This window comes from Podarcis vaucheri (assembly GCF_965113315.1).
Source record: "Podarcis vaucheri genome assembly, chromosome: 3".
Taxonomy (NCBI): Eukaryota; Metazoa; Chordata; class Lepidosauria; order Squamata; family Lacertidae; genus Podarcis; species Podarcis vaucheri.
The window spans coordinates 63,221,044-63,247,275 of record NC_138761.1 but is presented as its reverse complement, the minus strand read 5'-3'; the positions used below and the strand labels follow the sequence as shown (position 1 = coordinate 63,247,275).

Sequence of the window (26,232 nt, the reverse complement as noted above, 5' to 3'; positions counted from 1 at the left end):
TTTCTAAAATGATCAAAGTAGACTTCACCAAATGATAAGGTCAACTACTAGTTTTGTAAAGAAAATCTGTACTTCTGCCTTACATCTGAAAAAGCAAATTTAGTAGACTTGAAGCATACCATCCATAAGACAGTTAAGTGCTAGGGCCCACTGCTTTTACCAATAATTGTTAACCTACAAGAAATCACGATCACAGTGCAAGGCAGAAAGTAGAATCTTCAAGACAAAGAACAACGGAATATCTATTTAATACATTTCCCCTCACCCTTCCTTCAGTAAGCCAAGGGAAACATAATGGTTCTTTTTCCACTTTTTTTTTAAAGCAGCCCTGTGAAGTAGGTTAGGTTAAGGCAACTACTCATTCAGAAATAATAGCAAACATGGTGTCCTATTTCTCAAGTCTATTCAAATTTACAGAGAAAGCTTAGTGAGGCTCTTTGTTAGAGGTGGTGAAATATCTTCTCATCATACAGGCTTAATGAGGCTTAATGACATTTTAGATTACTATTATGTTTTACTTATGTATTTTTCCTCCACCCAGGGTCTTTCCAATGTGCCATTACTTCATGTAAAGCTCTCTGTTTTATCAAGTCCCACCATAAATCTACATTGTCTAGGATTTCTTTGCTGCGGCTGGTGGTGGTTGTTTCAAAGCTCCTTTTGGTACAGTATTGTTGTTGCTCTCGCTTCTCCCAACCCATCTTCCTTTTTATATGCAGGAGGGAGCAGTGTCAGCCTCTTCAAGCTGCTCTGGCAACCAAGGCTCACCCTCTCTGGTGTGGTGGGAGTTGGAGCTGTTTCCAAAACCCTCACCACACACGGCTTGCTTGATTTCTGTGAATGAGTTGTGCAGGACCTCAAGACTCTGCTTTCTCCATCCCTTGTGCACAGCAGTTGTCCACCTCAGCAGTTTGCGTGGCGAGTTCCCGCCCCCCACCAGGATAAATAAAGACACGAGACACCATAATATAAGGTTAATTGGGCGAATTAGGCCACAACTTTATTGAATTCAGGAATGAGAGGCATTGGCTTAGACATTGGTCCTAACGACTATCCGGCTCCAGCCCATTTGCTGGAGACACGGGGAAGGGTTAACACTAATCGGGGGAGTCTCCCACCGAGGCACGTCGACTAGGAGCTCCCCCCGGGTCACCGCTCTGGGGCGTGCCTTTGGCCCTCACCTCCATAGGCTTCGGACAGGGCCACGCCCCCCGGAGTCCTTTAACGGACCACCCTTCGCTCACTGGGGGGAGGTGATGGCGTTCCTCCCCCCACACACACATCCTCTTAACCCCTTCTTACCAATGCCTACCGCCAATGCCGAGGAGTTGTGACGAGTTGCTACGAGGTAGGCGAAAAACCAAAGGGCTAGAAATTGCCAATTGGGAAAAATTCCTACCATGCCCCTTGCGGCGACAGACCGAAGTCCATAGCAAAGTCAAAGACCTACCTAAAGCCCACTTAAAGGGAGGGAGGGTGGGAAAACGTGAGGGCTAGTCATTTTGTCTGAACTGCCAAACTATTATGGTCTGTGCCTACCCAGCATCCACATTTCAGGAACCTTTGGCCCCTTCTGGTTAACCATCAGAAAATTTTCCAAGGATTAGATAAAGAAGAATACAAAGTCTTCTTTTTCTTTTCTTCTCTGTTTTTCTTTTTCTTTTTGTTTAGATTAGTTTGTTTTGGGTGTGTAATGTATTAGGTAAAGTCTTAACAAAATATGTTTTTTTTTAACAAAAATATATCCAAGGATTAATTCCAGGTTCAATGACAGTTTAGAATTAGATCAAGTTGGTAGTTTTTCCTGAGAACTACCTTTCTCCACTGGCCAACATTACGTGAACTGAACATGTGTTCTAAACACAAATTCTGCATTACACAAATCAATACGGGAAAAGTTCCATGAAGTTTGAAGATTTGAAAATTTCCAGATAAAGTCAAACTAACATGGCGGCTGCAGTGGGGCAGAACTAAGTGCTTATTAAAAGAAACAATCCCAATTGATTAGGTATACTTCACATTTCATTAAACTTCAGTTAACAAAAAATAATGCTATGCTCAATTTCTGTCTGGCTACTTTGATAAAACCTGACTGATCCTATAGTCTTTAGTAAGCAATATATTGGCTGACTCTACAAATTTTCAGGCTATGTCTAATTCTTGTTTCACAAAATAACAAGGGCAGAAGATTTGGGGAAATGAGTGAATGACAATGTCTAAATACAGCAGCTCCTCTGCAAAGGTCCCTCCTTCCCTACTAACCTTGGGAACCCATATTTACCCCATAATATGCATTTCCAACCTAAGTGTAAAGTTCAACTACACTAAAAATCATTTGGGGTTTTTCCACCATCATCTTCTATGGGTAATACTGCACACCAAGAACTACGTTACCATACCAAACTAATTTATCTTTGTTAGTTATAATTTGTGGTAATAATACATACACTACAATTATATTTTAACCTCCATTGTTTTTCTTTTCAATGTATAGTCTTCAAGATGTACAACTCAAAGGGATATAAAAAGGGTAAATGGGAACAATAGCATGAGTATCTAACACTGAAATTATCTATAAGTGATTACAATTTACCTGTCCAAAATTAACAGAACAGAATTTTCCACTTCACGCACCTTTGGAAACAGGCCAACCATCAAATATTCTTACAAAGTAAATATTACACAAACCACATAAACTTACATAAACATATAAAACACATGTGCAAACAAATATACATATGGAGTATTTCTGAAACACCACGTTTTCAGCAGAAGCAAAATGAACAGCTCTACAAAGCTTGCCACCTAGCTGATGGAGCAGAACAAAACTGGAACTGGGCCAACAGTGAAAAGCCCTGATATTTTGTCTCCTTTATTCAGAAATTCTTACATGGTCCAGAATTGCTGGTTTCCTGACTGGATGACCAATAGGTTTCTGCAGCAATTAATCTGAAAACAGATAGCTGAACAGAAAATATGGAAAGAATTTTCTAGTCCAAATATGAAATTTAGATTTATCGATACTGGTTCAGTTTAAGAGATTGTCCTGTTTTTGAAATGTGTCACTACTCATAATGCAGAAACTTTTAAGAAAGCCTAATCTTTCTTGATTTTTGCTACCAGTATCTGTGTTTCTATCCATTTTCCCCCAGTTCCAACATTCCATTGCCTTCAAATATGCTGAAAAATAATCCAAGGTGGAACATTACAGTCTTGATTAGATCCAACATGGGTTAGAAATAGTTTTGCCCCGCAACCCGTGGCGTCCCTGAGAGCATCCCTTTAACTTAATTTTGCTTATGTGTCATGTGTATATATAATACGTGGAATCTGAAGTATTGGGGGCAACATTGCAATGTAGGCAAATCATTATTGCAGAGAAAGGAAACTGTATACCAACAACAACACCCCCCTCCACTCTGAAATACCAAGTTGTGATCAGTTTGGAAAGTCAGAAAGTTAGCTAGACCAAGCCTGCCAGTTGTGGCAATGGCTTCACAGATCAATGGGGCAATAGGATAAAACAAACAAACAAACACATTTCTTAGGCTTCAAGCCAGAATCTAACTCTTGTGTTCTTGTTCAACTCTTGATATTATAATTGTCCAAAATGGGGTACAGAAATGTGTAAGACTTCCCGCCCGCCCCGCCCCCACACACACACACCCTGGGTCATTTCATAATGTTTTATAACATTTTTTTCTTCACTTGAATGAGAACCAACATCATGCCAGGATGCAACCTGACTTGCCCTTTATCTCATCCCACTATAAACCAGTTTCCCCTCTCCCATTTCTCTATCCTGGCTTTTGCCAACCATATGCCTGCCACATCTGGAAGACATCAAAGGTTGGTGAAGGGTGCTCTATGCATATAGCCTCAGGATTTTGGCTCAGATGCCACTTTATAATTAGGGGGCAACCATACTGATTCAACATACAGTAATTCCTCCAAGCCAAGGTACAAAATAACGTAACATTAATTTGCCTTGTGCAACTGCATTTGTGCTATTACAAAAAAAGCATTTTACAAAACAAAGAAGTTTAAACTCAAGAAATGCAACTAGGTTTTCATTCATAATTCTGGGCCTATTTTTCCCATGTGTTTGTAAGCACCACTTCAATTCCACTAGATGGCAGACCTCCCCATTAGATCAGGTGAATCTCAGCATCCTAATACAAAGAGTCTTGGGTCCCGAAGCAACATTATTTAAATTCTGAATTACACTTTCTGGAACTTTAAAATAGTGTTAAGTGGATCAAGAAAAGAGAGCCCACTTCCCAACCCCAGAGCAAGGGTATGCATTGCTCAGCTGCATAAAGGAAGAGAGTCCTAACCTTACAAGAATAGTTACTAAAGATGTGGGAAATCACCCAAATTACTAAACTGATGTATTGGAGAAGAATATCAAATAATCAAAAAATAGGTTGGGAGAAACACATGCATTCTTTATTCAATTTCTGAATTAAAAAATCAACACTAATATAGCTCCTTTCCACCGGTATAATTTTTATGCTTTGCTCTCTTCTTTTACTATATTCACAGTTCTAATATTTTACAAGGCAAAGAAGGGGAAAGACAGCAATTAAACACTCACAATACCTGAACCTATGCATGCAGAAAACCAGAAGTGGTTCCTAAGCCTTTAAAGGAAACAAGGTGGGGAAAATAATATAGAGAACCTAAAAATATGCAAAGAGTTCAAGGTCTAGAATATTAACACACATTCCTGGCAAATCAGTCTTTGAGGCCATCCCATACACCCATTACTATCAAGCCAAGTTCAAGGTCTGGTTGTTCCATGACCAGAGAGAGGACTGTCACTTGGCAAGTATGTGAGACAGTAGAAGACAGTCATGACCTTTAAATGCCTCTTGAAAACATATGTTTATGCAAGCATTTCTAGATTTGGATTCTTAATGTTTCATTCTTTGTATACCACTCAGCTTTATCTGTGATATATAGGGTTGCACCCAACAAACACATTGCTTGAGCAGAATGGTGTCCGCTCCCACAACAGAACTTCAGTTCCCCCTTCTCCCCCACCCTCAGATATGTTTTGGAGATCCACAGCATTGGTGGAAGTTATTCCACTTGCACAATGACTTTATTTGATTCAACCCATAGTTTTGTTTTTACTTAATTATTATGAAATTTGAATGTTCTTGTTGGTACTTTTATATGAATTGATACTGACATTTCTTTTTATTGTCTCTGATATAAACAGCTTAAAAATTATCATATTAAACAGTGTAATATTTTATTTTATTTATATATATATATATATATATATATATATATATATATATATATAACCATGAAAACCATTTCCAAACAAATTTTCTAAGTTACAAGGCATCTGTTCTGAGCCTGGTAGCACTGCTTGTGCCCAGGAAGAGAAAGCCATTTCTTAATTATTTCTAGTTCTGATCCATTTCACTTTTGGACATGTAAACTTCCTTTGCGTTCATCAAAGCTTTACAACACAAAGAAGAAAGGTTGAAACTGCATGTTTACTACATCTCTTAGGTGCAAAGGATACCAGGGTCTCTTGGCCTTAACTTTCCTTCCTTTCCTTCCTCATTCTCTGTTGCATGTGCACAATACAGATCCTTTGCAGGAACCTACATCCTCCCAAGTCTTCCTGTGGTAATAAATTAAAAGCATTGTTCTGAAGAAACGTATCTATTAAATAAGCTACAAGTTAGGCAGCTGGTTCACTACAAGGGCCCTTCAGAGATAAGCATCCCAAAATTAAAGCTCAAAGCATACACAAAAAAACTGTATCATCAGAGGTGTACTTGTCTTTTTAAATCTCTGAAAGCTCTCTCTATACATATAGCTTTCAGAGGTCTAAAAAGACTAGTACACCTCTGATTTTATATATATATCTGTTAACTATGCTAGTTCAAATCCCTTTTCTAACAATACAGCTGTTGAACAAGAGACTGTCTTTATACCCATCCTCAAGGCCGAACTCGACATTATGATAAGCACAGGCCTGCAGCCAAAGAATGAGAGTTGCACATCTAGTTTCCCCCTCTCCCACTGCAATGATTAGCACAACTTGCCAGTGTCCTAATATCAAAGCATAATTTTCGGCAACACAGTTTCACAGAACATCCCATGCCATTTTCACAATGTCTACTCTGGCTTTAAAACAGTAAAATAATGTGTTCCTCCTCAGAATCCCCGTTTTTTAAAAAATATTTCGAAAGTTTCAAAAATACACACTTTTAAAACTTCACTTTTGAACTCAGCATGAAAAAGATCAGGCTGTATTTGACTAAATAAAAGTGCTATGGAAAGGATTGCTGCCAGCACAATGGCACTTTCTCTCTCCTCCTCCTCTCTCCATGTGCACTACGCTGTCCCCAGATCCGCTTCTCCTCTAGTTTGGAAGGAGGAAAGGTAGAGAGCATTCCCTTGTGTAAGGAGAAATCCTCACACTGACAAAACAAGTGAACTAGCGCAAAACAAGTGAACAAGGCCAGTGGAAGTGATGGTATTCCAGCTGAACTGTTTAAAATTTTAAAAGATGATGCTGTTAAGGTGCTACACTCAATATGCCAGCAAGTTTGGAAAACTCAGCAGTGGCCAGAGGATTGGAGAAGATCAGTCTACATTCCAATCCCAAAGAAAGGCAGTGCCAAAGAATGCTCCAACTACCGCACAATTTCACTCATTTCACATGCTAGCAAGGTTATGCTTAAAATTCTACAAGGAAGGCTCAAGCAGTATGTGGACCGAGAACTCCCAGAAGTGCAAGCTGGATTTAGAAGAGGCAGAGGAACCAGAGACCAAATTGCAAACATGCGCTGGATTATGGAGAAAGCCAGAGAGTTCCAGAAAGACATCTACTTCTGCTTCATTGACTATGCAAAAGCCTTTGACTGTGTTGACCACAGCAAACTATGGCAAGTTCTTAAAGAAATGGGAGTGCCTGATCACCTCATCTGCCTCCTGAGAAATCTCTATGTGGGACAAGAAGCTACAGTTAGAACTGGATATGGAACAACTGATTGGTTCCAAATTGGGAAAGGAGTACGGCAAGGCTGTATATTGTCTCCCTGCTTATTTAACTTATATGCAGAATTCATCATGCGAAAGGCTGGGCTGGATGAATCCCAAGCCGGAATTAAGATTGCCGGAAGAAATATCAACAACCTCAGATATGCAGATGACACAACCTTGATGGCAGAAAGTGAAGAGGAATTAAAGAACCTTTTAATGAGGGTGAAACAGGAGAGCGCAAAATATGGTCTGAAGCTCAACATCAAAAAAACGAAGATCATGGCCACTGGGCCCATCACCTCCTGGCAAATAGATGGGGAAGAAATGGAGGCAGTGAGAGATTTTACTTTCTTGGGCTCCATGATCACTGCAGATGGTGACAGCAGTTACGAAATTAAAAGACGCCTGCTCCTTGGGAGAAAGGCGATGGCAAACCTAGACAACATCTTAAAAAGCAGAGACATCACCTTGCCAACAAAGGTCCGTATAGTAAAAGCCATGGTTTTCCCAGTAGTGATGTATGGAAGTGAGAGCTGGACCATAAAGAAGGCTGATCGCCGAAGAATTGATGCTTTTGAATTATGGTGCTGGAGGAGACTCTTGAGAGTCCCATGGACTGCAAGAAGATCAAACCTCTCCATTCTGAAGGAAATCAGCCCTGAGTGCTCACTGGAAGGACAGATCGTGAAGCTGAGGCTCCAATACTTTGGCCACCTCATGAGAAGAGAGGACTCCCTGGAAAAGACCCTGATGTTGGGAAAGATGGAGGGCACAAGGAGAAGGGGACGACAGAGAATGAGATGGTTGGATGGTGTTCTTGAAGCTACTAGCATGAGTTTGATCAAACTGCGGGAGGCAGTGGAGGACAGAAGTGCCTGGCGTGCTCTGGTCCATGGGGTCACGAAGAGTCGGACACGACTAAACGACTAAACAACAACAGCGCTATGTTGCACACAACACAGAGTGTAAAGATTATGACAAACGGCAAAAAATATAAAGAAGGACATTTCAATGGATATTAAATGGATAAGGATAGCTAAACGGATATTATGCAGTCTAGGATATTTTAAGACAATCATATTTTCCAAGGAATTCAAGTCAATACTATCCTTTAAGTCCATCCAAAGTCCATTTTGGGGGCCTAATTCGGCCTGACGGTTGGTCTAATCTGGCCCCTGTGGCAGTTTATTTCCTAGGGTAAAAACCTTAAAAACCCTTTAAAAAGCTCACCAACTTCAATCAAATTAAAGCCCTCACGGCCCTTAATTTCATCAAATCTGGCCCTCTTTGAAAAAAGTTTGGACACCGCTGCCTACAGTGAGTAACATACAGAACAGACGTTACCTGAAGCAACTTAATGCCCAAAGGCCACACATTATCTCCTCTGAGCATAAAAGGAATGCCGGCCTCCCACCCAGCGCCTCAGCCATCAGATCTCCCACCCACCCTCCCAGATGGGGGCTGGCTGCCACAGCACTCTTCCTAAGGCAATCTGTTTGGGGTAGTACCTGTTTGATGTGTGTCATAGGGCTCAGAGCACCTGGGCATGCAACTAGAGACAAGTTGTAAAAGTACTTCCACCAAGCAACTTCTGACATAGGAGGAATACATTAAGAAAGGGCAGAACAGAATACTGGTTCTCAATAAAAGCACCACTTGGCTATCAACAAATGTACCATCTGGATTTCCCCACATCTAATGTCTTACTTCCCTGGAATTTGTTGGGCAAATGTCGTACTTTATTCCATTCCTTATCTAAGTCATGTGCAAGTGAAGGTGCATCTCCTGTGCAATCTGAATGCATTTTACTTGTTATTCAGTTTCCTGTCTTTGGTGGGGAATCCAAGAAGAAAATACTTAGCACTAGGCTGCAAGCCAGGCAACCAACAGAAAGTTTTTATACTTTTGCCAAGATTTCTTGCTCTCTTTTTAAAATGAAAATCGTGACAATTATGTTGATGCCGTTTCTGAATTAGATGTACCTCTAAAAGACAAGAGCCTATTTTGAGCTTCCAATACGCTATTTCACAAGCTCATTCACTTATTTTTTAAAAGGCAGCTTACATACCGATTTAAAGGCTAATGTTCTTGTCTGAAAACATTCGGAACCAGTCATCCTGCAGTGATTTTCAGGCAGTAATCTTGAAATGGCAATTGAATGAGAGATAGAAGGGATTCCATAGAGGAAGAAATCTATTCGTACTTTCAAAAATACTGTTATTGTTTCTTTGTCAGCTTTCTTGCTTTTGCAGTTACGCAATTAGACAGTTTGCTCTTCCAATCCTAAGAGTCAGGATTAAGCACGCACACACAATCAAACAAACAAACAAAAAAGCTTCATTTAAGAATAAAACCCAGCAATCCCACACCACATGCTGCCCCATTCCCATATCCTGTTAACTCTTTTCTTTTCCTGTAATAAGTACCACAGTGTGGTTTTTTATGTAAGCACAAATAGGACATGAGAACAACAGCACTCTGCCCACCTGCAATTCCCAGTAACTGGCATTCAGAGGCATACAGTGGTACCTCGGGTTAAATACGCTTCAGGTTACAGACTCCGTTAACCCAGAAATATTACCTCAGGTTAAGAACTTTGCTTCAGGATGAGAACAGAAATCGTGCAGCAGCAGCACAGCAGCAGCGGGAGGCCCCATTAGCTAAAGTGGTGCTTCAGGTTAAGAGCAGTTTCAGGTTAAGAACGGGCCTCCAGAATGAATTAAGTTCTAAACCCGAGGTACCACTGTACTGCCTCTGACAGTGGAGGTGAAACATCACTATCTACTGGTACCTCAAGATTTAATTCCTGGTCAGACCCCATGAGTGTATATGTGAAATTAATTTTCGTTGCTCCAACATCCATCACTTTACTTTTGTTTACACTGAATTGCCTTTGCAATTTTACTGCTCACTCAGTTTGGAGAGATAATTTTGGAGCTCTTCACAATCTCTTTGTGTTTTAAGGAGCAGGAACAATTTCATACGTTCAGCAAACTTAGCCACCTCACTGCTCATCCCTGACTCTAGATTGTTTATGAACAAGTTAACAAGAACAGATCCCAATACCGATCTTTGGGGGACTCCACTGCCTTCATATCTCCATTTGGAAAACTGTCAGTTTATTTCTACTCCCTGCTTCCTGCAACTTGCCATTGTGGCAAAATCTTTCTGGTAAAATCTTTCTCAATAGCCATTTAATAGTAAAATTGGGAAATTACCTCTTAAGACACTTAAAAAACTAGCATCTTTACAAAGGCAATTCTGGTTGACAATAAAAAAAAGTATCTCATTCATTCAGTCTCCAGGATTTATGACTTGGACCATTCATCTCATCCTGGAAATGGTTGCAGATAAATTCTCCAATGCTCCAGGTGGTTTGTGGCTAATGGTGTGCAAGGAGTTAGAAGAAACACATTAATTAACTTTACAGGAACCAGCAAAAATGGTGTTTGAATAAGAATATTATACAGAGAGCAATCCTATAAAACTGTTGTAACGAGCCCATGAAAGACTAATATAAAAGTGAATCGGGTTTTGTTTTAAATAACTTTATCTACTTCATCTACCTCACAATACATTATACTTACATTCAGTCAGTTTCTAGAGATTGTTTTGTTTTATACTGCATGTACCTCAGGGCTGGAACCTGTATTTTTACTTCTACAGTATTATATGAGCATAGATGGAACGTAAGAATAATTAATAATAGTTAATTAGTTTGTTTGACTCTAAAAATCATGCACTGGCCAAATCATAAATGGATGTACATGGCAATACAAAAATGGGCTTCACAACAAAATACTGAGTATGTGTGTGTGTATAGCACTCAAAGCTCTTTCAGGCAGGAGACCACACAGCTTTGGAATGCCTCTTTGATTTTGCAGGTACACATAGGAACCCATCAAGGCCTGGCATGGGTCAGCTTTCAGATAACCAAATCTGTACCCTCAACCCTCTCACTTCTGAGAATCCTCCCTCCCTGAGGAGGGGTGGCTAAAAGCTCTTTAAGTAAACTTAGGCAGGAATAACCAGCTGCACAAATATTAGATAGGGGACACCTGGGTTGCCAGTAGTACATGTGAAAAAGGTCTAGGGGTCTTAGTAGACCACAAGCTTAACATGAGTCAACAGTGTGATGAAGCAGCAGCAAAAAAGCTAATGCTGTTCTCGGCTGCATCAACAGAAGTACAGTATAATGTCCACATCAAGAGAAGTCACAGTACCGCTCTATTCTGCCTTGGAATACTGTACATATCCAGTTCTGGGCACCATAATTTAAGAAGTATATTGACAAGCTGGAAGGTGTGCAGAGGAGGGCAACCAAGATGATAAAGGGTCTGGAAACCAAGCCTTACAAGGAATGGTTTAGGGAAATGCCTATGTTTAGCCTGGTAAAGAGGAGACCGAGAGGAGGTATGATAGCCATCTTCAAATATCTAAAGGGGTGTCACATGGAAGATGGAGCAGCCTTGTTTTCTCCTGTGCCAGAGGCTAGGACCTGAACAATATATCTTAATTTGCACATGGGAAAGAGCAACAAAGTTATCACTGCCATTTCTTTCTTTATCCATGCACCTGCACAAATGAAAACCCTGCCTCTTTTCCAAACCGTCTGGTACAACCAGAGAGCTTAGAGCTGTGTCTTATCTAATTTGTGTTGATGCTTGGAAAATATTTGTGGGTTTTTTTAATGACAAGAGTTTCTCAGAATAGGTTTCTGCTGTTTATTGTGCAAACCACAGCACAATGACAGCTCAGGAAAGGGGAACTGTGTGTACCTATGTATCCTGCTCTCTCGACAACCAGGAACACTTGCCCCTGGAGAGCTGGCAAGTGGATTTGTTGGTAGCTAATGATCACAAGACACATGGAGAAACTAATTCAATACCTTCAACATTAGAAGTTATCAACTAAATATCTGGGTTGATTTGCAGGATTTTAAAAATTCTGCCATGTACAAATTGCAAAACTGTACTTAAAAAAAAATCCTTATATTTAAACAAAGTCTTGTTGCATCTCAAAGGCTAACAAAAGCCTAACAGTGGCATTAAACTTTCATAGGTAGAGCTTAAACTGCAACAATTGTCTTGTTTTTAAGGTTTTACAAGGCACTGGGTTTTTTTACTGCAACAGACTAACACAGCTGAATTGTTTTACTATTTATAACAGCATTTAAAAATAGTTAAACCATACAAACAGATTTACTTTTAATAAAAGTAAAATAAAATGTCTGAATGTTAGGTCAAATCTGAGCTAGTAGTCCTGGAGGGGCAGGGAGGGGAAAACATACGCAAATTTCAGCATTTATAAAATTGCCTCTAGTTAGTCTTCCCCAACCTGCATTACAAATGGATTGAATCATTATATTCAGTACTTAAAGGTAAAGGGACCCCTGACCGTTAGGTCCAGTTGCGGACGACTCTGGGGTTGCGGCACTCATCTCGCTTTATTGGCCGAGGGAGCCGGCATACAGCTTCCGGGTCATGTGGCCAGCATGACTAAGCCACTTCTGGAGAACCAGAGCAGCGCATGGAAACACTGTTTACCTTCCTGCCAGAGCGGTACCTATTTATCTACTTGCACTTTCAAACTGCTAGTGTTTTCAAACTGCTAGGTTGGCAGGAGTAGGGACCGAGCAACGGGAGCTCACCCCGTTGCGGGGATTCGAACTGCCGACCTTCTGATCGGCAAGCCTTAGGCTCTGTAGTTTAACCCACAGCACCACCCGCGTCCCTCGACTTAGCACATTACAAAGTCTATTACAAATTCGAGAAACTTATTTGCCAGAGATGTAAAATACCTATGCAAATTATGTTGTCCTGTGAACTTATATATAAGGAATGAAAAGTAGCTTTGAACTATATGAATAACCTAGTAAATTTAGAACATGCAACTGGGGTTAGAAACAACTTCACAAACTTTTCAGTTTTGTTCACTTCTCCCTATCCCCAATCAGAAAATACTAAGTTCTTCCACATGGCAATACAACCCCTGAGAGAACATCAAATACAGCTGCCTTAACCACCAGTTTCGCTTTATACATGTGGTAATGGATGCTCTCACTTGATGTTATGAATTTCTCTTTGAATGAATAACAACTTAGTGTACTATCTGTGTGAGTAATTAAAAGGTCATGTTGCATGCTAGATAGTTGCCAACTGTTTTAAATTTTTGTGTTGCACAATGCCGTCTGCAAAATTTGTTTTCTATTAATCTTGTTCCATAAGGATCACAGTCAAATGCTTTAAGTTCACTGCTCTGATTAAGTTGCCACTTTTTTGACATATCAGCATTTAATCTCACTTGTGTTAAACACACTGTATTAAGCTCATCTTTGAAAGGTCGGAAGCTACCGGTATTTTTCATTTGAACTTTTGATGGTTTTAGATGACCTTTTGTTTTATAACTGCCAAAATGAGACTGTATTAAAGTCCAGTTCTGACTTTCACATGTATAAAATTTTATCTGTCTTCACAAAAGGTTCTCCTCTTTCATCATTTCATCAGACTTTAGTACAAAATACCATGTAAGGCCCTAATAAACATAGACTCAAGTGACAAAAAACTAAGTGAATAATGTCTCTAATTTTCAGTATTAGGGCAGAAATAGGTTAGACTGATGCTAAGGTTAAGGAGATTAGTAGGATAAATATAAGGTTTTCAGCCTGTGATTGAGCTTCACTAGGAGCAACTTAGAGGTACTTTCGTTATGAACCAAGAACATGTACATGGACCACTAATAATGAAACATATGTTGTAGATATTTTTCCACATTTATTATGCTATTTTTGTGATATACAAATGGCATGAGAAAACTTGGTATACTTGTTTGTATAACATTATTCTTGTTTATAAAACACAATAAAAAACACAATAAATTGCCACTAATCTCTAATAGTGAATGGTCAGACTTCTCAATTTATCTGCTACTTTACCTGAAGTGGTCTTGCTGGGCTACATCTAGGCTTCAAACTTGATCTTGAAGCCAGGTCTGTATGCAGCTAGCTATTTTTAGTTACATGCATTCCGTGTCAAATGCTTACCAGGTGTTACTGTTTAATAGTTTTTCTTGAAAATAAATATTTTTAATAAATAAATCAATCTGCATTTGATTTGCCAGACAGGCTAAAACAGGTCAGGCCCGCTCTGTTGCCCTTTTAGTTGACATTCAGAGATGCAATGAACAATGACAGATATTTCTTGTCTAGACTAGATTTTTAAAGGTGATTTTTTAAAGGTGCAAAGTCAAAATATGCTGGCTAATTTAACAAAAAATACATTAAGACCAGCTGTAGTAAATTTAATCTGCTTTAGCATATACCAGAGAATTTTTTTAAAAAAAACTTTCAGCTTGTTTGTTTTTCAAGCTTCTGAAACAAAAAACGTTTTCAGTCTACAGTATATACCTATTTTAAAAGGGCAGGCAGAGGGCTTGCCTCCAAACTTACAACTGTGGTGCTTAGCACCAAGATCAGAAATATGAGCGTTAATCTCTATCTCCATAAATTACATAGGACAATCTCCATAAATTTTGATGTGGGGATGGGATGACTAGCAGGTGGGTGAGGTTTGCTGGGACAGGCCTGACAGGCTGGACTGAGGGATACGGTGCCTGTCAGTTTCCCTAACAGCTGCCAAACAGTTTTAGAAAAAAAGTGTAAGACAAATATATGCACTAAATTCTTCTAGAGTGTAGACTATAGTTGACTTGGCTGTGATAGTCATGTATTAGAATAATGAGCAGTCTGCAACCAAAGAGACTTGGCTAGTAAGTTCAAATCTTGCCCTTAACTTTTTCGCCATTGTTTCACAACCTTAGGCATGCCTTGTTGCATATTCCATTAACACTCATCCAGATACTGAGTCCCACTCCACCCCCAATCTCCTTCATCCATTTCCTGAAGCCTTCATTTCCTTCACCTACCCTTCCTGCTTCTGGTTCACGTTTATCAGTATATTGCTTACTAGACACCCTTTTTTAGCCACATTGCTTCTAGGCCTTCTATGATCCCCAAGATCTCTTCCCAACCTCAGCCAGCCCACTAAGCCAGTGGTTTTCAACCAGTGAGTCATGGCACCCTGGGGTGCCTTGAATGATGGGCAGGGAATGATGGGCAGGGTTCCTTCCCTCCCTCCTCTGATTCCCTCTCACATCTCTGCCTCCCAAAGGCTTGCAAAGCTGTTTGTTGCAGCAGCTCTGACTACAAGCTCCCCAGGTGAATGGTGCCTCTGGGCCTGGCCAGGGGGTGCTTCCCAGGCCCCTGTGGGGCAGTGTAAGGAGGCATCTCTCTCTGGAGCAGGGGGGGACAGCTCTGAGACCAGGGGTGGCAGTGGCGGCTGCCCAGAGGACTCCCAAGGAGAGGAGAGGAGGCTGAGGGAACACTCCAAAAGGGTGTTCGAAAAGGGGTGAGAGTCTGCCAGCTCTGCAGGCAAGGGGTGACATAACTGAACTCCTGAGCCCTGCAGGGGTGCCAAAAAGGTTGAATACCTCTGCACTAAGTTACTTGTGTCCTAGCCCATAATCATGTATGGGCTGCAGTATTAACAGATAAATTAACAAAGCAACTGACAGTAGCATGAGGAAGTAGAACAATGGGTGTCTTTACTGAACTGTTTCATCTGCTTTCCCTCATAGAACTGGATTGCAAGCAGTTGTCTGAATATTCTTGAGTTTCTGGAATATTCAACAATCTAAGCAAGCCAGTTAGGGTCAGAGATTACCAGAAAGCCAAGTAAAATACTCAAAACTCCTAGGGGACAGTCTCAAATATTGTTCTTTATAGAGTACCACTATATATTTTCAGGTAACAGCCTATCATAATTATAATTATGCCCAGAATTATGAAGACAAGCATATACATTTGTCTTACATTCATTGTTTCTTTTTTGTAAGGTACCTTAAAATCATTAAAGTCAGTATATAAATGTTTTAAATGTCTCCTCAAAAAAGAAAAAACCTCCCCACAGTAAGCTAGCTACCCTTTGATTTATTGCATTTCAAATAAGCTCACCTCAGAAAATTTCAAGTTGACGTATTATAAACCTGCAAAACTATGGAAGCCTGCTGCATGATTAATAGAGGGGATCTGATGCCAAAGCAAGTTAGCAAAAAAGATCTTTAGATCCTAGTTCTCACATATTTTTTTAAGCAGAAAAGCAAAAATGCTTGATGCTGTTTTGCCAATGGGCAATTATTAGCAAAGGATCAGAAGACACCTGACAATTTAAGGGGCAGAGGACTTAGCCTAACTATCCCCTATGAGCATTACTCTGACAAATCCTGACTGACAGGTTTTGTTATGCGGGTGCTAATTAGTATGATGCTAATACCTAGAGAAAGTGGGTGGGGTGATGGTTCTGTTATTTGAAGAGCTGCAGCTGAAGCCTGTTTTTCCTATCACATCTTTCATCTGTTTCCCATGTACATATTTATATAGAAGCCTCCTGGTCCTCATTAATATATTTCCCCACCCTGTTCATTACCCTTTGTGCTGAATGTAACAACACAAAAACCAAATGGAGCCTAGCAGGCATTATATTAATACCATACTGTTAAAACACATTAAAAAATATGGTGCACACCAGCCACCCTATTTAATTATATCAATCCAATTTGTTTTTATTTTCCTTTGTTGATCTAGAATCTCTTCAAGTCACGGGCTTTAGCTCCTACAGTCACTAAATAATTGAGCACCACTGTCTCACAACAGAATTGGTTTGCTATTATTGAAATAAGCATGGGGGTCCATGTGGAAACAAGCAACACAGGGAAAAATAGAGCCATTTTTTTCCTGTCTCCTTTCCAACATGTGTGCAAGTCAGGGTGCTTTGTAGGGAATGAGAGGTGGCTGCTTGCATGTATCTCCCATATTCCCTACCCTTCTGTGCACCAAGCAAGTTATTCATTCTCTGAAACACAAGAAACTTGCACCTCTCTCTCAATATGTAAAACATTATAGGGGTTGCCAATGTGGAGTACAACTCCTATCATTATTTATCCTTGGCCACATTGGGTGGGTCAATGAAAGTTTTAGTCCAGTAACATCTGGAGGGCACTATCCTGGCCACCCCTGGTTTAACCAGTGTGACTCATGCATGTTAACCTCAGAACTGAACAACTGTAATGACTACTGTAGGTGGGACTACCCTGACGATCAGAAGCTATAGCAGGTGCTAAGTGGGGAATCTGGCTGTCCACACATATAATATCTGTGCTGAAAGAGCTGCCAGACTTGCCACCAAGCCATGTTTAAAATATATTGTTATTAAATATAAAGCCCTTTCCAACTTGGAATCAGGTAACCAAAAATAATTCCTTCGAACATACAGATCTGTTAGATCACCACAGCCTTCGGATGATGTTCTGTTGTCCATACTGCAACCTGGAAACTCCATCTTGCAGTAACACAGAGGAAGGAAGCCTTTACTGTGGTGCCTATTTTATGGAACAAACTCCTCCTCACTACCAATATGGCAGGCAGCAATGATAGTGTGCCTTCATCACTTACTAAAAATATGCCTGATTTGCGTAAATGTTCACAACCATAGCTGCCAGTTTTTAACTGGCTTATGTACTGTAATGGTGATATTTTAAAGTACCAATATGCTTTATTAACTCGTTTTAAAATGCTGTGGTTTTGTTTTTAATGAAATAAGCAAGTTATTATTTGTATATTTTGAGGTTGATTTGACAGAAAGCAGTTTGTCGCTAAAAAGATGAGGATGGCAAGGCATGCAGCAGTAATTTGAGCTTTTTCTCTACTATGCAACTGAAACAATTGATAAGCCCACAAAGCCATCTTCTAAGCCCTCTTGAACTCCCTCTGAAGTGATTTCATCTGCTACCAAAGCCATTACTAATCCAAGCGGGAAACCTGGAGCAGGTGCCAGAACGCAACAAGGAGCAGAACTATAAAACAAATATTAACAGTGCAATCCTAACCCAATATATGCTAGGTGGAAGAGGCTGGTATTTGAATTGAATTTGGAAGTTCCCGCCGGGCTCCCAAGGCTTGCGGACAGCAGCCTGCAGCCCGAAACCCAGGGAGCGCAGCGGAGCGCACCCCGGGCTTCCCGCCAGGCTCCCAAGACTTGCAGATAACAGCCTGTTCTGGGGGCTGGGGTCGGGGGAAGCTCGGCCCCAGCCCCACGCCTGGGGCGAAAATAAATTTTTTTCTTTATCCCCCCCCAAAAAAAAAACTAGGTGCGTCCTATGGGCCGGTGCGCCCTATAGGGCGGAAAATATGGTATCTGCCCTCCAAAGCAGTTGATCTGGCCTTAAACTGGCATAAACAACCTACCCTAGTGTCCTGGCTGACAGAAAGCCCTGCTGGCATCAAGTTGGCATCTTGCAGCAGTACAAAGGGCAAAAAGGTTTCAGGAGTGGGAAATGGGCTCATCGGGGGTGAGGAGAGAGATACATAATGTTATGATGCCTCCTAACTCATTTCATCCACTGATTTCATCCACGGAGACTGGTGTAATTTACATTACCCACAAGAGTCACTGGAAGGGTAGAAAATGAATGTTTACACTGCCTCCATGCCTTCCCTAGCCAGGAGCAGTTATGATGCAGCTTAATTTACACAAAGATGTGCCAGCATATATCTCTTCTCCTGATGATTCTGCCTGGTTGGGATTACTTTGCTCAGCAATTCCAGTTAAATTAAACCTTGTATGACTAATGAGGAAAACAGGATATTTTCTCATTCAAAAGACAGTAGCAATGTTTTAAGAATAGGTGTTAAGAAAGAAGAGTAAGTCCACATTTGTTATAGTACAGGATCTGTATTTTTGCTGCATATAAGAATCTACACGCACACACATATGCAAATTCTGCTACTGACAGAAAAACACATTCTTTGCTTGTTTTGTTCCCTACTCAGCTGGATACCTCAGTTTTCAATATATTGGTCATTCAGGGTAGTCACACTGACTCAGCCTAGATAGCTCAGTTGGTTAGAGCATGGTGCTGAAAATGCCAAGGTCGCAGGTTTAGTCCCTGTATGGCACAGCTGAATGAATACTTCTGCATAGTAGAGGGTTGGACTAGATCAGGGTTAGGCAACCTAAGGCCCGTGGGCCAGATCAATCGCCTTCTCAATCCGGCCCGCGGATGCTCTGGAAATCAGCGTGTTTTTACATGGGTAGAATGTGTGCTTTTATTTAAGCTGCATCTCAGGGTTATTTGTGGGGCACAGGAATTCATTTGTTGTTTTTTTCCAAAATATAGTCCGGCCCACCACATGGTCTGAGGGACGGTGGACCGACCCACGGCTGAAAAAGGCTGCTGACCCCTGGATTAGATGATCCTCAGGGTCTCTTCCAACTCTGCAATTCTATGATTAATGAAGGTCCTAGGTGTCAAGACATTTGAAACCGTAATAAAAGTCAATAAGAACAAGTATCCGAAAACAGGAGAAATGTACCGGTAGGTGCATTTCCCTTGCACCACTGTTTCCAGTGTTGTATATAGATGACACGAGCAAACATCTGACAATTCACATTTTTTTTTATCAGAGATAAGAAAGCTATACCACTCTGAGATCTGGAAAGGCAAAATACTTTCATATCTCTAGCTCTGCATTTAGTTACTACAAAGGTCTGGGCAACCTTTGACCTGACAGATGTTGCTGAACTACAGCGTTCATCATCCCATGCCTGCTAGAGCTGGTGGGAGTTGTAGTACAGCAACATTTGGAAGGTCAGAGGTTCCCCACACCTGTTACAAAGGCATCTCTCCATGCGCAAAGATGAAAAGTATCTGAACAAACAGACAGTGGCACAATACTACACATCTATGTACCAAACTCCTTTATTCAACAGGGCTAACTCCAAGTACTGCATATCATCTCAAACCTTGTCAAATAACCCTTAGAAAGCATAGCATTTTCAAATATAAATGCAGTAATTCCATTCCCAAGTAAGAGACAGCAGAAATTCCAAAAGTAAATCCACACCTGTTATACCTGACTTGCAGGTACCCGGGTAATATTCTCCAATATTTCATATAATAAGTGCCTGACAGCCAAAGGTAAGACCTGTTCCCTACCTACACCCATTAATTATTGCTGTAATTAGCAGCTAGGTATGATCTGTCAACAGCAACCAAAAACATGGCTTTGATTACATATTCCTGATAAGTACTCACTGACCAAAAAAAAAAAAAAAACCGAAATGAAAAGGAGTTACTTTTAACAGAAAATATAAGTTCCTAGTTCACTTTTTTCAAGACATTGAAAAGTAGATGCAATCAATTCAGTTCAATTAATTTCTGCATCAAAACACAGACTGTGCTTGAAATTATCTGTCCTCAATCATCCTATATTATCATACAGTGGGAAGGGACACAAATTAAATAAAATGCAATGTGTCTATTATTGAGGCCAAAGTACACGTGACATTAAACATGTATTTGCATTTAATGGGCAGAGCTGTTTTTAAAAATGCAAATAGCATCAGGTGGTTTTCCCAGTTGTGATGTATTATGGTGCTGGAGGAGACTCTTGAGAGTCCCACGGACTGCAAGAAGATCAAACCTCTCCATTCTGAAGGAAATCAGCCCTGAGCGCTCACTGGAAGGACAGGTCCTGAAGCTGAGGCTCCAATACTTTGGCCACCTCATGGGAAGAGAAGACTCCCTGGAAAAGACCCTGATGTTGGGAAAGATGGAGGGCACAAGGAGAAGGGGACGACAGAGGACGAGATGGTTGGATAGTGTTCTCGAAGCTACCAATATGAGTTTGACCAAACTGTGGGAGGCAGTGGAAGACAGGAGTGCCTGGCGTGCTCTGGTCCATGGGGTCACAAAGAGTTGGGCACGACTAATCGACTAAACAAAACGAAACTGATAATTCCTGAGGAGAAAAGCAGGACCCAACATCACATGAGCGGACTTGTGCAAAATAATTCCTCCTGCCTCTCTTCCTCCCTACACATCTCCTAAATCTGTTCCAGAGAGTCTCCTAACACTCCAATGCAGATTTTGAGGGTAAAAGAGGAATATGACATCCCACTGTGCTGTTCCAACAGGTATCCATTCCATGCACACATGAGCACCACTGATTTTATCTCAGACTCACAGAAGGTGGCAAGAAGCGTTTAAAAGTGGAATCATTCACAAAGCATATAGCAGTTTCAATAGATAGATATAGCAGGGAAGGAACAAAATTTGCTTCCCCTCCTTGCCTGCTGCAATTCCAGGAATTATCAGTATCTGCAACTGCTGATAAAAAAAAAGGATTTAACATGTCACACACAGGTGGACTAAAATCAAGGGTTGTTAATTAAGAGGATTGGACAGTTGCTTTAAAAAAAAAGTACATCCAGCCTCTTTGGGTGAAACTACAATTTTGTACATTAATGGAAGCTCTTGAGGAAGCATTTTACAACTTATTAAACTGTGTTCAAGATGAATATTATATAATGCATTTTCACATTTCAGCCAATAAAAGCCTTTCTGTACAAATCTTCATTTATTAAATTTCAAATGGAGGCTTGCCTCAGTGCAGCAAGGCTTTGTACCAGTTTCCCTTTGGGAAAGGGTTTTTGTTTGAATGCAACCTTTTGTTCTGTTCTTGCTTTTAGCAAAGTTTTATCAATAGGAAAAGCTGAATTTCAACAAATAATGAGTCTTCCACTTAATATATAATTACAGATTAAGGACATATAGAAGCTTGTTAAGTGTCCAATGAACACTTGTTTCTACTGAGGTTTTGCAATAAATAATTTTATGTAATTTGGACCGTGTACCACGCTCTCCAGGTAATTTGTGGTTAAGTTGAATAGAGATGCAGTTTACATTCAGAGCACCAATTCTAGCGACTCCACAGGGTCTAGGACAGAGCTTTCCAAATTTTTCATGTTGGTGACACACTTTTTAGACCTGCATCCTTTTGTGACACAGTAATTCAGTGGAGGTTAAACTTTTCAGCCGCGGGAGGAGCATGGGACCGTTCGCATGACACATCTTCACACTGCAGCTGAGACACTAATGTTTTGCGACACACAAGTTTGGAAAGCTCTGCTCTAAGACCTTAGCATTACAGGAAGGATTTAATATCAGGACTGCTGAATATTACTCCTACAGTTAAAATCAGGCTGTTGCTCCCTTCCTATGGGGCATCTCCAACGACCACTTATTAGTTTGACTTTAACTTTGTCTCATACTTCAGCCGAAAGAGCATGAGACTCTTAATCTCGGGATTATGAGTTTGAGCCCCACATTAGACAAAAGATTCCTGCATGAAGGGGGGTTGGACTAGATGACCCTCATGGTCCCTTCCAACTCTATTATTCTATAATTTACTCATGCTCAATAGCCATGTCAGCAAGAGTTTTCAAAGGGAAATGGACAAGACTAACCAGCAAAAGAGCAAGGATACAGAAGAATATAAATAGTTGTTTTTCTATTGAATTATATTGCATGGCAGATGCCATACAATCTTCTTCAGCGCTGTGTGAGTGTTTTTACAAGCAAGTATCTACAAGAAAGGAAGTGCTGTGGAGGATGGGCATAGAAGAGAAGATTCTTCTTCCATTCCTGTGCTTCTTTTTGTTTTGAATTTAACAACACAGGAAAGTCCTCTCACAGTGTTTTTCTTTGTTGCAGCAAGAGATGCAGTGAGCCAAATGGGATCTTCTCTGCGGAAACAGCTGACTCCAAATAAAACAAAAACAGTCACAGGTTGCATTGCACAGCATTTCCTTCCTAGCACTGGGTGGGTATGGAAGAGATATGAGCTCTAGTCATCTCACTGCATGACACTGGAATAAATAGAAAAGGAAATATCCATTTAAAAAGCAGCTTTTCTGTAAACCTCCAACAATTTATATAAAAAGTATCTAGCAGGAACGGGTGAACAGGCAGAACCATTTACCTTTACTTGGGTTTTCCCTACAGAAAAAGATGTTTATATAGCTATAATATATACTGTACACAAATAAATCATGCATCCTCCCAGCGTCCTGTAGAATGACTGATTTCTAGGTTTCAAATACAAGAAAAAACATCTCATTTAAAGCCCATGTTTTTCAAGGTATTTTTATTATAATTTTAAGAGAGGGGGGGAATAGGGGTGGAGCCAACAGATCTCCAAGTTTCTAGACAAAAAAAAATCTAAGTTTAGTAGACTATTATATACTTCCTTTCAAGACTCTATAAGTAAATTCAATCCAGCTTCAGTATTCTCAGAGAAACACACAAAAAGTCCTTTATTGGAAATGGATGAGTGTTCCAAGAAACAACTTTTACAACAACAACAAAAGTGTCAGTTTGAAAATGCAAATGGAAGATGCTATTCCCAATATGTCCATAGCTGAAACAGAACTATTTTAACCACAACTGCGGGACCTCACAAAATGTCAACTGGCTTTCAGCAACCTCAAATACATTTTTTCTCCTCTCAGCATCTACCCACAAGCAATAAGGACCCTAACTGAAGGATAGGTAAGCCTAGGACCAACAGCATACATTAAAACTAACACAGGGAATGTTTACAAACTTCAAATGTTAAAAAGGCATATAAATTTGGTCAAATAGCAAGAGATATATGCACAAGCAGAAGCACAACCAAGTTGCCTATACTGCAACTGTATGCTAGGATAAACCAGTACTATGTAATCATAATAAAATCAAATATATGACATTTAAAACAATCCAAGTTATGACAGTGTAGGTCATTATGCAGGTATATTTCAAACTCTCCCTCCCCTATCTCACTTTATTAACATAAAGTAAGACAGACAACTTTGTGGAAAATATGCATTAATAGCCTGAATTTAGAGAATATACTAATGCACCGCCGTATTAACACACCTTGGCTGAGCCGAAAGCCATGATTAAGCGAATTAGATGGTGCATGAACTGTGAGCTGGCCATGTTACTTCTGAACCAGTGCTCAAACAACCATGAGATAAAGCCAAGGTTTGTTCTTGACTTTCCCAACTGTTTGTTTGGGACAAATTTATGTCAAATATAATGGACTGTATTGTAATACTTTAATCATTTTAATTGTTTTGCAATCAACAACAAATTGAAATAAAAAGAGAATTATATTTTAAGAAGTGAACAGAGACACAAATTTTAATGTAATGTAAGGGAAACAGCCAAATATCATCCTACAGCTAATGTGGCAAATTAAGGCTGAAAACTGATACCCATCAGAAAAGCTGACAAACAAGCTCCTCTACTCTCCTGAGCTCACTACCCTTCACCCATTGTAGCCTTCCTTTCACAGAGTGGAACAAACAGCAAAACTGCAGAAGGGGGAAGGGAAGAAAGGACACACACAGACTGAAAATTTGTTCACGGAGCTAGCAGGAAATGCCAAACACTGCACACAGGAGCTAACAGTTTCTTGAATAAGGCTGGAGCTTACAGTGGGAAAACCTTGTCATGCTCTACCTCTGAACTTTGGATGGCAGGGTCTCCGATAACACAAAGGAAGTACGACTTGTTTTGCATCTACCCTGAACAGTCAAAATGCACTATCCCAACACCAAGAAGTAATGCTATTTGTATAATATTTCCATGGGAGCGTTCTCTTTTCAAAACAAACAGAACTCTATGGATCATGCAATTTTTTCTTGCTTGCCTTGGAACTCTGAATAACCTGTACACATAAAAAGCAAACTACTACATCAGCACAGTTTGCTAAATGTGGGTAATGTCTGAGAAGGTAAAATTAAGGAGTGGGGGGCTGATTTGATGGTGAGATGCATGTAGTATGAGGCAAAGCACTAATACACATACATTTGATCAAGGAACATGTATTGAAAAAATGCAACGTATTGGAAAGTGTTAGTAATGCATTTGTAAGCACACTCAGAAGCAAGTCTCTTTATATTTAATGGGACTTATTCTCAAGAAAGTGTGCATAAGATTACTTTTTAAATCAAGAGTACTTTTTAAATCAATCACTTCTGTATGTTGTTAATTCAGTACCTACAACATATGAACCCTAAACGTAAGTAGCGGCCAGTGACGCCTGACTAGAATTACTATTTTTTTCAATGGGTAAGATCAAGAAGGGTGCACAGTGAAGTATTCTGAGTGGTAGGTTTATTCATTAAAATACTGTATATGAATGGAAGTCGGAACAAGGACAGCTAAGCAGATTTTTCACACCACCTTTTGAAGCCAATTTTTTAAATTAAAAACCCTTTTATCCAACCATTCCACTGTAAGTGTCTTTGAGGCAGTTATTGTTTTTTAATTTACAACTCTGGCTCAGAACAGTAAAACAATATAAACAATAGTAGATTAAAAATGAGTTCAGCAGTGCAAACAATTATATCCAATAATAAGAAATACAGTTACAACCAAAATAATACTAGTGATGAATTCTAAGACAAATAAGACAAGTGTGGGCTGGTGTCTAAGACGTAAAGGTCAAGTTGTGCCAGGTGAGTCTGCCTATAGAAAAGAGTCTGTCCAGTGACCAACCTCTGATGGGGGAGCTCCCAATGAAGACCTTTAGTTGCACATCTCAGTTTACAGGCAGACTCAACCAGGACATCCCAGATTATCTGGGGATTTATAAACTGTTTAGCACTTTAAATGTGTTGGGCTTAAGTCTCTAAGCTAAGATGATGATGATGATGATGATGATGATGATGATGATATATCTTTTATGTATAGTAGAGAAATCTGTTGCCAAGGCAAGGCCTTGTTAACAATCTGGCTGCAGTACAGTATTCTGAGCCAGTTGAAGTTTTCAAGCACTTTTCAAAGGCAGCCCCATGAATAAAATGATGCAGTAATCAAGCCTTGTTGCTACCTATACATGTGTGCCCATTGGCAAAGCTCAATCTAGCATTGAGCATCCTCAAAGTAAATTCTGCATGGTTCTATCTAACATGGAGAAGACATATATTGAAATTAAGACTTATGGTACTTGTGAAACTGTCTGTGGTGACAGACCTATCAAGAAGAACTTAGCCTTGCCCAAAGATTTCCGTGACTGGGCACAACTTAACCTTGCCTAATGATTTCAAGGGGGCTTAAATGAAGGTAAACATACCTAGGTTGCACCTAATGTGTTCTTAATTTACTGAGCAGCATTCTTAGGGAATACTGAGTCTTAACGCATCTTTAAAGTGAAAAATGTTCTTACCGAGAGATTGAATGCACTTTTACAAGCCCACTTACATGTTTTCCAAAACAATGTGCTTTATTATGCTCAGAGTTTGATTTATCAAGGGAATTCATGAGACACTC

The 26,232-nt window shown here is 40.1% G+C and overlaps 1 protein-coding gene across 4 annotated transcripts in view; it reads right to left on the bottom strand.

Moving 5' to 3' along the window:
• Nucleotides 1–26,232, bottom strand: part of NHSL1 (NHS like 1) — a 142,914-nt gene that overhangs the window by 114,443 nt on the left and 2,239 nt on the right. The window lies entirely within an intron of this gene.